General features: G+C 46.3%; 1 protein-coding gene across 1 annotated transcript in view; it reads right to left on the bottom strand.

The window, feature by feature from the left end:
• The window catches only part of LOC125047509 (protein prickle-like), a 384,484-nt gene that overhangs the window by 302,985 nt on the left and 71,499 nt on the right, over positions 1-10,000 (bottom strand). The gene's annotated exons all lie outside the window — the stretch shown is intronic.

Below are 10,000 nucleotides of genomic sequence, written 5' to 3'. Positions count from 1 at the left end.
CTACAAATTCCTCTAACCTTGACACAACGACCTCTCACTGCATACTTCCCTCTTCCGCTCTCCCTGTGGCCAATTCCCTTTTCTTCCTCTTTCCCCTCTTTGTCTCAATTTCGTTTATCCTTTTTTTTTTTTCTCTCCCTCCTTGCTCCTCTTTTTTCTCCGTATTATTTTCCTCCTTCTCCCCTATTCTTCTCTTTTTATCCCTCCCTTCTTCTTCCCATCAACCTATTTCCTCATTTCCTCCTCTTCTTCCCCACCCCTCTTTTCCCCCTCATCCTTTCTACTCTCTTTCCTGCTATCCTAGCCTTGCTCCAAAACCACCTCTTCACCCACCCTAAACCTCTTCCCCTCATCTTCCTTTCCTCCCCTATTTTCTCTCCTTCCCCTTTTCCCACCTCAATCATTCTCTCCTTCCTCTCTTCTTTCCCTACCCCTATTTTCTCTCCTTCCCCTCTTCTCCCACTCCAACCTACTCCTCTTCCTCTCTTCCTTCCCATCTCTATTTTCTCTCCTTCCCCTCTTCTCCCCTCCATCATTTCTCTCCTTCCTCTCTACCATTCCCCTCCCCTATTTCTCACTTCCCCTCTTCCTCACTCCATCCTTTCTTCCTTCCTCTCTCCTTCCCTTCTCCCTATTTTCTCCCTTCCCCTCTATCTACCCCACCTCCACCCTCTCTCTCCTTCCCTCTCTTCCTTTCCCTCTCCCCTATTTTCTCTCCTTCCCCCTCTTTCTCCCCACCTCCATCCTTTCTCTCCTTCCCTCTCTTCCTTTCCCTCTCCCCTATTTTCTCTCCTTCCCCCTCTTCTCCCCACCTCCATCCTCTCTCTCCTTCCTCTCTTCCTTTCCCTCTCCCCTATTTTCTCTCCTTCCCCCTCTTCTCCCCACCTCCATCCTCTCTCTCCTTCCCTCTCTTCCTTTCCCTCTCCCCTATTTTCTCTCCTTCCCCCTCTTCTCCCCACCTCCATCCTTTCTCTCCTTCCCTCTCTTCCTTTCCCTCTCCCCTATTTTCTCTCCTTCCCCCTCTTCTCCCCACCTCCATCCTCTCTCTCCTTCCCTCTCTTCCTTTCCCTCTCCCCTATTTTCTCTCCTTCCCCCTCTTCTCCCCACCTCCATCCTCTCTCTCCTTCCCTCTCTTCCTTTCCCTCTCCCCTATTTTCTCTCCTTCCCCCTCTTCTCCCCACTCCATCCTTTCTCTCCTTCCCTCTCTTCCTTTCCCTCTCCCCTATTTTCTCTCCTTCCCCTCTTCTCCCCACCTCCATCCTCTCTCTCCTTCCCTCTCTTCCTTTCCCTCTCCCCTATTTTCTCTCCTTCCCCCTCTTCTCCCCACCTCCATCCTCTCTCTCCTTCCCTCTCTTCCTTTCCCTCTCCCCTATTTTCTCTCCTTCCCTCTCTTCCTTTCCCTCTCCCCTATTTTCTCTCCTTCCCCCTCTTCTCCCCACCTCCATCCTTTCTCTCCTTCCCTCTCTTCCTTTCCCTCTCCCCTATTTTCTCTCCTTCCCCCTCTTCTCCCCACCTCCATCCTTTCTCTCCTTCCCTCTCTTCCTTTCCCTCTCCCCTATTTTCTCTCCTTCCCCCTCTTCTCCCCACCTCCATCCTCTCTCTCCTTCCCTCTCTTCCTTCCCCTCTCTCCTATTTTCTCTCCTTCCCTCTCTTCCTTTCCCTCTCCCCTATTTTCTCTCCTTCCCCCTCTTCTCCCCACCTCCATCCTCTCTCTCCTTCCCTCTCTTCCTTCCCCTCTCTCCTATTTTCTCTCCTTCCCTCTCTTCCTTTCCCTCTCCCCTATTTTCTCTCCTTCCCCCTCTTCTCCCCACCTCCATCCTTTCTCTCCTTCCCTCTCTTCCTTTCCCTCTCCCCTATTTTCTCTCCTTCCCCCTCTTCTCCCCACCTCCATCCTTTCTCTCCTTCCCTCTCTTCCTTTCCCTCTCCCCTATTTTCTCTCCTTCCCCCTCTTCTCCCCTCCTCCATCCTTTCTCTCCTTCCCTCTCTTCCTTTCCCTCTCCCCTATTTTCTCTCCTTCCCCCTCTTCTCCCCACCTCCATCCTCTCTCTCCTTCCCCTCTCCCCTATTTTTCTCTCATTCCCCCTCTTCTCCTCTCCCCGTCCTGGTGTTGCCGACTGCGGATCCCTTCTATTATTCCGCTCATTGAAAACATACGAACTCCTGGACCTTCTTAAATTGCTCTTTGGAGTGCCTTTTGATTTCCGATGCAAAGGGCCGGTCGGGTTGAGCTGCCTGTGGGCGACGCTGGATTTGTCACTGAATGGGTCTCATGGGGTTGATACTGTGCTAATTGTATAGGAGTGAATACGTGTGTGTACTTGTGTGAGTAGAGAAATGTATGTGCTGTATATATATATATATATATATATATATATATATATATATATATATATATGTGAGTGAAAATAATACACAGCAATACTTCTACAGTTTGTGATATATATACACATACATACATATATATATATATATATATATTTATATATATATTGTTTTGACAAACACTCCCCTCTTCTCTCAACTTCTCCTATAACGCGCGTGCACACACACGCACGCACGCACGCACGCACGCACGCACACACACACACACACACACACACACCTATATACATATATATATATATATATATATATATATATATATATATATATGTATACACACACAAATATAAACACGACGTCAATTCCCCAGCGCCGTCCTCACAGCCTCACGAATTAGAACACACTCGTACATCACCGGATAAGAGCATCGCCGCTGGAGCCGAAAATCACGCAACGGCAAGCGACTTTCAGCTTTAATGCACCTCATTGCAGGGGACAATTATTGGTTATTTACAGCAACGTATATGGGTCAGTAATGGCGTCAGTGAGAGAAGCCAAGGGGGTCTGCGCTGCTGACTAGGGGAGGGGGGGTGGGAGGGAGGGGGAGGGGGACGACGACGAAAGAAATAAGCAGTAAATTCTTTGCTAGCTATTTACTGTTTAGCGAGTTTGTGAAGTGATGGAAGAGGCTATAGAAAATTTTGGAAAATTGCTGGGTTCTTACATGCTGCCTCTGTCTTATGGGGATATAGTGCGTGTCGTAATTTCTTTTGTGTGTGCGATTGTTGATAAATAATCACTGTACATACTAAGGGTTTCTAGCAAAATGACTAGAAAATGCATTTCACACACACACACACACACACACACACACACACACACACACACACACACACACACACACACACAATTACACACACACACACAATCACTAGAGAGCGCCATACCCACACATCAGTCTCAACTTAATCCTAACTTAGTGCAAACAGCTAGAAATGCCTCCTAAAATCGATGCCAGATAGCGGCCGTAACTCAAGTCGCGAGTAACACGAAAAAAGGATATTAATGTCCCTGCCATACATAAGGGTCATTTCTCTCTCCCCGAACAATGGTCTTCTTGAACAGGCAGTAGATTCGAAGCGTTTCTTTGGCATCTCAATCAAGGCCGCACAACGTTGGTATATATTTCTGTTGAAAAAAAAGATAAAAAAAAAGGAAATAAGGTAGAGTAATGGGTATTTAGTCTACCTTGTTGCGATTTCAATAATTGGCATGAGGCGAATATTTTTCTTTCTAGGGAAGAGGGGGAGGGGGTTGGCGATGTCTTGTAAACTGCGGGGAACTTCTCCCTCTTCTCCCTTTACCACTTCCCCCCCTCCCCCTCCCCCTCTCCCCCCCCCATTCCCTCCTTAAAGACGGCGAAACTGGTGCTGAGTTAATGGGCCAATCGAGAGCCAATCAGCGCGTCAGCTCACGTCCCCGTAATGGCTAAGTCGGCAATCTCAACGACCCGTCTAATAGAAAACGGGCATTAGGTGCGAGGGAGGGAGGAGGAGAGGAAGGGAGGGAGAAAGGGGGGGGGAGGAGGGGGGTGGAGGAGGAGGGGAGGAGGAGGAGGAGGAGGACTTGAAGAAAGATAAAAAGAAGGAGAAGGAGAAGGAAGAAAAAGAAGAAGGGGAGGAGGAGGAGGAGGAGGAGGAGGAGGAGAAGGACTAGAAGGAGGAAAAGGAGATGAAGAAGGAGGAGGAGGAGAAGGACTTGAAGAAGAAGAAGGAGAAATATGAGAAGGAGAAGAAGGAGGAGAAGGGCGGAGGACGGAATGAGAGGGGAGAGGAAGGGAGAGAGAGATGAGGGGAATGGGACGGGGGATGGGAACTTGGGGGGGGGATGAGAAGGGGAAAGGGAGAGGGCAGTTATACGGGAGGGAATTCCCGACCAATCATCATAATGAAAGGTATTACTGGCCGGAGAGTTAGCCAAGAGCCGGGCGATGGAGGGGAGACTTAAGAAAACAGAAAAAAAAAGAAAGAAGAAAGAAAAAAGAAAGGAAAAAAAAAGGGGGACAAGGAGAGGGAGAGAAAAGGTTTTCCTTGCCTATTCGTTTACGACTTAATTAATTCAAACAGAAGAGAACTGAATGTGTCGCGTCGAAGGGTGGGAGGGGACGGGGGGAGGGGGGTAGGAAGGGAAGGGAAAGAAAGGGAAGAGAAGAGAAGGATGAAAAGGGAAGGGGGGGGGGGGAGGAGAGGGGAAGGGAAAGAAAGGGAAGAGAAGAGAAGAGAAGAGAAGAGAAGGGAAGATAAAGAAAGGAGAGGAGGCGGGAGGGAAAGAAAAGAAAGGGAGAGGAAGGGAATGGAAGGGAAAGAGACCGGAAGAGAGAGGGGAATAAGGGGAACGGAAAAGGAGGGAAGGAAGGGAAGGGAAAAGGGAGAGAGTCTAAACGTAATCGTCAAAACCTAAGCTAGAAAGTCGTAAGTAAACATATTTTCGAAGACTTTAGCGTATAAAAAAAATATACAGTTGGTTTTAAGCCCTAAAAGACTAACTCTGATGATTATAATAAATCAATACAGCAGAAGAATTAATGGAAAACTATTACAACATGGTCATGTCTTGAACAAAAAAAAAAAATAATAATAATAAAAAAAAAAAATCAATTAATCAATCAATGAGTTAATTGATATTTAAAAAATAACAATAACAGTTGGAGACAGAAATAATAAAATAATGATAATACTGAAAGTAATAAAAAATAATCATAAAAATAACTCCAATAACGATAACAATAAATAATAATTAAGGCCCACAGCATTAAAACACAATACCAACTAAATCAAATAAACAAAAACAAAACAAAAAGACAAGACAAACAAAAATAAATCACTTTTATTACTCCTTCCCCCCCCCAAAAAAAAAAAAAATAATAATAATAATAAAATAAAACATATCAGTCACACCTCCCGCCGAAGCCGAAGCCGGAGCCACCGACCCCCGCCCGAACGCTGTCAAAACAAAAGACGAGCGGCCTCGAAGTCAATCGCGATAAAGCTTAATGCGCATTAAACCCATTGATTCGACGCTCATCCCAAAGTCGCGGGATAACGAAGTTTTCGAAAAATAAAGAGGAATAAAGAAGAATAAAAGAGCTGGGGAGACTGTGACGGAGGAGGGAGCAAAACAAACGAGCGGCGGAACTACTGGAGCGGAGAGCGCCTGATAGTGACGTCACGCTCGCCCTTCGACCTTCTTCGCCTTGTCATTTTTCCTTCGTCCTCTTCTATTTCTTCTTTTCTTCTTCCTTTATGCGTCATCTCTTCTGTATTTTCCTTCGTCCTCTTCTATTTTTTATTTTTTTTATTCCTTTATTCGTCCTCTCTTCTCCTGTATTTTCCTTCGTCCTCTATTATTTCTTCTTTTCTTCTTCCTTTATTCGTCCTCTCCTCTTCTTTTTTATTTTCCTTCATCCTCTTCTTTTTTTTATTCGTCTTCTTCTTTTTTATATTCCCATATTAGTCCTCTTCTCGTCTCCTATGTATTATTCCCCCTTTATTCTTCTGCTATGCTCTTTTTCCTCTATTTGTTTATCCTATTCTCCTATGCCCTGCTTTCTTTATTGGTCTTCTCCTGTTCTCCTTTCATTTGCTTCGTCTCCTTTCTTCTTTTCTTATCATCCTCTTTACCTACTCTCCTTCATTCATTTATTTCTGTCCTTCCTCGTCTTCTTTTCAATGTCTTTCCTTTCTTCGCTTCTACTTTTCTCCTTCTGTCCTCTTCTTCACATGTTTATTGTATTCTTCGTCTCCCATTCGCCAAGCCAACATTATCATTATGCCTTCGTCCTGTCTTCCCTTTTTATCTTTCTTTTTCTCTGCTGCATCTCATTCGCCGCATTTTCTTTGTTTTCTCTTTCTCCAACTTTTCTCTTAACTCTCTTTTTTTTTCAACTTTTCCTGTATTTCTGCTATTCTCATCCTAAATGACAAACAATAAAACTAACAAATATGCAAATACGAACATATAAACAAAAGTAAACAAAAAATCTCCTTAAATCCAACATAAATCAAAACAAAATCAAACAAACAAGAATAAACAAACCCAGAAATAACCCACAAACAAACAAAATATATTAAGTAAATAAACAATAAATAAATAAATAAACAAACAAACCAGAAATAATCCCCACAAACAAAAAATAAAGTCATAAACAACAAATTAATAAATAAACAAACAAACAAACCAGAAATAAACCCACACACAAAAAATAAAGTAAATAAACAACAAATTGATAAACAAATAAACAAATCCAGAAATAAACAAAGTAAATAAACAATAAGTGAAGAAACAAATAAACAAATCCAGAAATCAAAAAAAAGTAAATACACAACAAATCAATAAATAAACAAACAAACAAATCCGGAAATAAACCCACAAACAAAACAACAATATACACCCTTCATCCTGACCCCCAATAAAGCCCGAAAACACGTTATATCACTTCATCACATAACGAAGAGTACGAACAGACAACGCTCGCTAAAGCCCGAACTCGTCCGTAACGTACACTTATCGCGAACTCGTACACGGAATCGGACATATTTCGCTAATTTTTTTTTTTTTTTTCTTTCTTTCTTTCTTGCAAGACTGTGTTATCTTGGTGTCTTCGGATGGTGTCTTCGTGGGAGGGAGGGAGGGAGGGAGAGAAAGGAGAGGGAGGGAGGGGAGGGGGGGAGGGAAGGACAGGGAGGGAGGGAGGGAGGGAGGGAGGGAGGGGAGGGAGGGGAGGAAGGGAAGGAAAGGAGAGGGAGGGAGGGAGGGAGGGAGGGAGGAGGGGAGGGGGGGAAGGGAAGGGGAGGGAGGGAGGGAGGGAGGGGAGGGGAAGGGGAGAAGGGAAGGAAAGGGAGGGAGGGAGGGAGGGAAAGGAGAGGGAGGGAAGGAGGGGAGGAAGGGGAGGAAGGGAAGGAAAGGATAGGGAGGGAGGGAGGGAGGGAGGAAGGGGAGGAAGGGAAGGAAAGGAGAGGGAGGGAGGGAGGGAGGGAAAGGAGAGGGAGGGAAGGAGGGAGGGAAGGCGGGGAGGAAGGGAAGGAAAGGAGAGGGAGGGAAGGAGGGAGGGAAGGAGGGGAGGAAGGGGAGGAAGGGAGGATATATTTCGTGAAGCTGAATTATGAGGAAACACGTTTTCTAAATTTTCTTGCAAGACTGTGCTATCTTGGTGTCTACGGATGGATCTTATTGTGAATGCGAGGGAGGGAGGGAGGGAGGGAGGGAGGGAGAGGGAGGGAGAAGGAGGGAAGGAGGAAGGGAGGGAGGGAGGGAGGGAGGGAGGGAGGGAGGGAGGGAGGGAGGGAGGGAGGGAGGGAGGAAGGGAGGGAGAGGGAGGTACGATTGAAGGGAGAGGGATGAAGGGATGGAAGAGATCAAACATGGGAGAGGGAGAATAAGAGAGATATGAAGGAGAAGAGGGAGGGGATGAGATGGAGGGCCGGTGAGAGAGGGAGAGGAAAGCGGGGAGAAAGGGAAAGAAACAAAAAAGAAGGAATAACAAAAAGGGAAGAAGGAGAAAAGTGAAAAAAACAACATAAAAAAAGCAACGAAGAAATAAACAAGACCTCGGAAGACGAGCGGAGAAAGAAGGAAATGAAAGAAAGGGGAGAAAATAGAAGCAGAAAAAAAAGAAAAAAAAGAGAATGCCTGTGATTTCACGCGAACACACAAAGGAAAGCGAAAATAAAATGGCCGCGTGCTGTTCTCTTCGTCCCTCAGCGGTGTTATCTTAGACTCAATGATGCTGAAGAGGATAAGCGTGGGAATTTACCTTCACGCGATTTTTCCCCCGAAGAAAGGGAGGGAGGGAGAGAGGGAGGGAGAGAGGGAGAGGGAGAGAGAGAGAGAGAGAGAGAGAGAGAGAGAGAGAGAGAGAGAGAGAGAGAGAGAGAGAGAGAGAGAGAGAGAGAACCAGATAGAAAGATAATAAGAATGAAAGGAGACAGACATAAGAGACAGAAAACAGAAAGACAGAGAAGCAAACGGACATAACCCCCCCCCCCCCAAAAAAAGGGAACCTCAGACAGAGTTCAAAGGAATTTCCAGCAGATCTCCCCCCCCCCCCCCCCGCTCCCCCCCCCCCCCCCCGTCCGTCGCAGCGAAGGGAAGACCTACTTTCATGCAACATTTGGTGGGCGAGACGCACGCCCGCGCGGACCTTTATGTGGCGTATCTCGACTCCCTGTGACCTTTTAGCGGAGCAAATGACCCGAGGAAAAGGTCAAAATTGAGCTTCGCTTTTCCAGGGCATTAAAGGCCCAAGGCAACCAGGCCATTTCCCGTAACTCCTGCTGGTCAAATATTTACGCTGATTATGTGGAAGATGAAGTCAGGACATTCGGGAATGTCTTTCATTTTCTTATCACTGTTTAATCATTTGAAATTCTTTATAATATTTGTTCTTTTTCCTCTCCTATTTCTGCTTTATCTGTCTTATTATTATTCTCCTTCTTTTCTTTTCCTTTGTTTGTTTGTTTTATTTTCAGTCTTCTTCATTCCTCTTCATTTGTCTCTCTTTTTTTTCTCTCTCTCTCCCGATTCTGCTCCTTTTCCGCCTCCTCCACCTCCACATTCTTCTCCACCTCTACGTCCACCCCCACCTGCACCTCCACCTCCGACCCCCTCAGCTAACCCCACCTCTAACCCCCACCTCCACCCTTACCCTCACTCCCACTCTCACCTCCGCCTCCACCACCACCCCCACCCCTTACCCCCACCCCCACTTCCCTCCACTTCTCCCCTCTCCACTCCACCTCCTTCTCCACCTCCTTCACCCCCCCCCCATCCCTACCACCTCCACCTCAACCTCCCCCTTTCCATTCCACCTCCTTCCTCCCCCACCCCTACCTCCACCCCCACCACTCCACCACCCTACGAAAGCACAGCAACACGGAAGAGCCATTAAACACGTTCCTTTAAGAAGTGTCTTTCGGCTCGATAATCAATAGCACGGCGACAAGATGCGACGAAAAACTACGGCGCCTTTCGAGGGCTGTCTGCGGGCGGACGCGATCGTAGCGCTGTTTCTCTTCGGGAGTTTTTTTTTTTTTTTTTTTTTTATTCTTATGGGATTTTTTTTTTTTTTTTTTTGGGGGGGGGTAATTCTTATTTTATGGGTTCTGTGTTAAATTATATTTGGGATGGGGGTGGGGTGTGGTGGGGGTGGTGGTGGGGGTGGGAGTGGGGGTATGATGGTGGTGTGGTGGTGATGATAATGATGATGATAATAATAATGATAATCATGATGACGATGGCAATAATAACCACAAAGATAAAAAAATAAAAAATAAATCAACATTCCCCCTCCTTCCCCTCCCCTCCCCTTCCCCTCCCCCCTCCCCCACCATTTCCTCGCGCAGCATCCCTTGCAACATTCCAACTCCCTCTCCCTTTGACCGGCGACTTCAAACGCACAAACAAAAGACAAACGCGCACTGACGCCGTCGCCGCCTCTTTCAGCAGCGCGGAAGGAGACCTCGCCACGCGCTCTCGCAAACACGCGCCATTTTTCCTTCTATTTCTTCTTTTTTTTTAAATTATTTTATCTTTATCTATCTCTTTTTTTTTTTGGGGGGGGGGGTTGGGGGGTAGGGGGGGTTTGGGGGGGAGGGGGGGTCGGGGAGGGTTCGTAATTTTA

This window comes from Penaeus chinensis, chromosome 41 (genome assembly GCF_019202785.1).
Source record: "Penaeus chinensis breed Huanghai No. 1 chromosome 41, ASM1920278v2, whole genome shotgun sequence".
Classification (NCBI taxonomy): Eukaryota; Metazoa; Arthropoda; class Malacostraca; order Decapoda; family Penaeidae; genus Penaeus; species Penaeus chinensis.
This window is presented reverse-complemented; position numbering and strand designations above follow the sequence as displayed.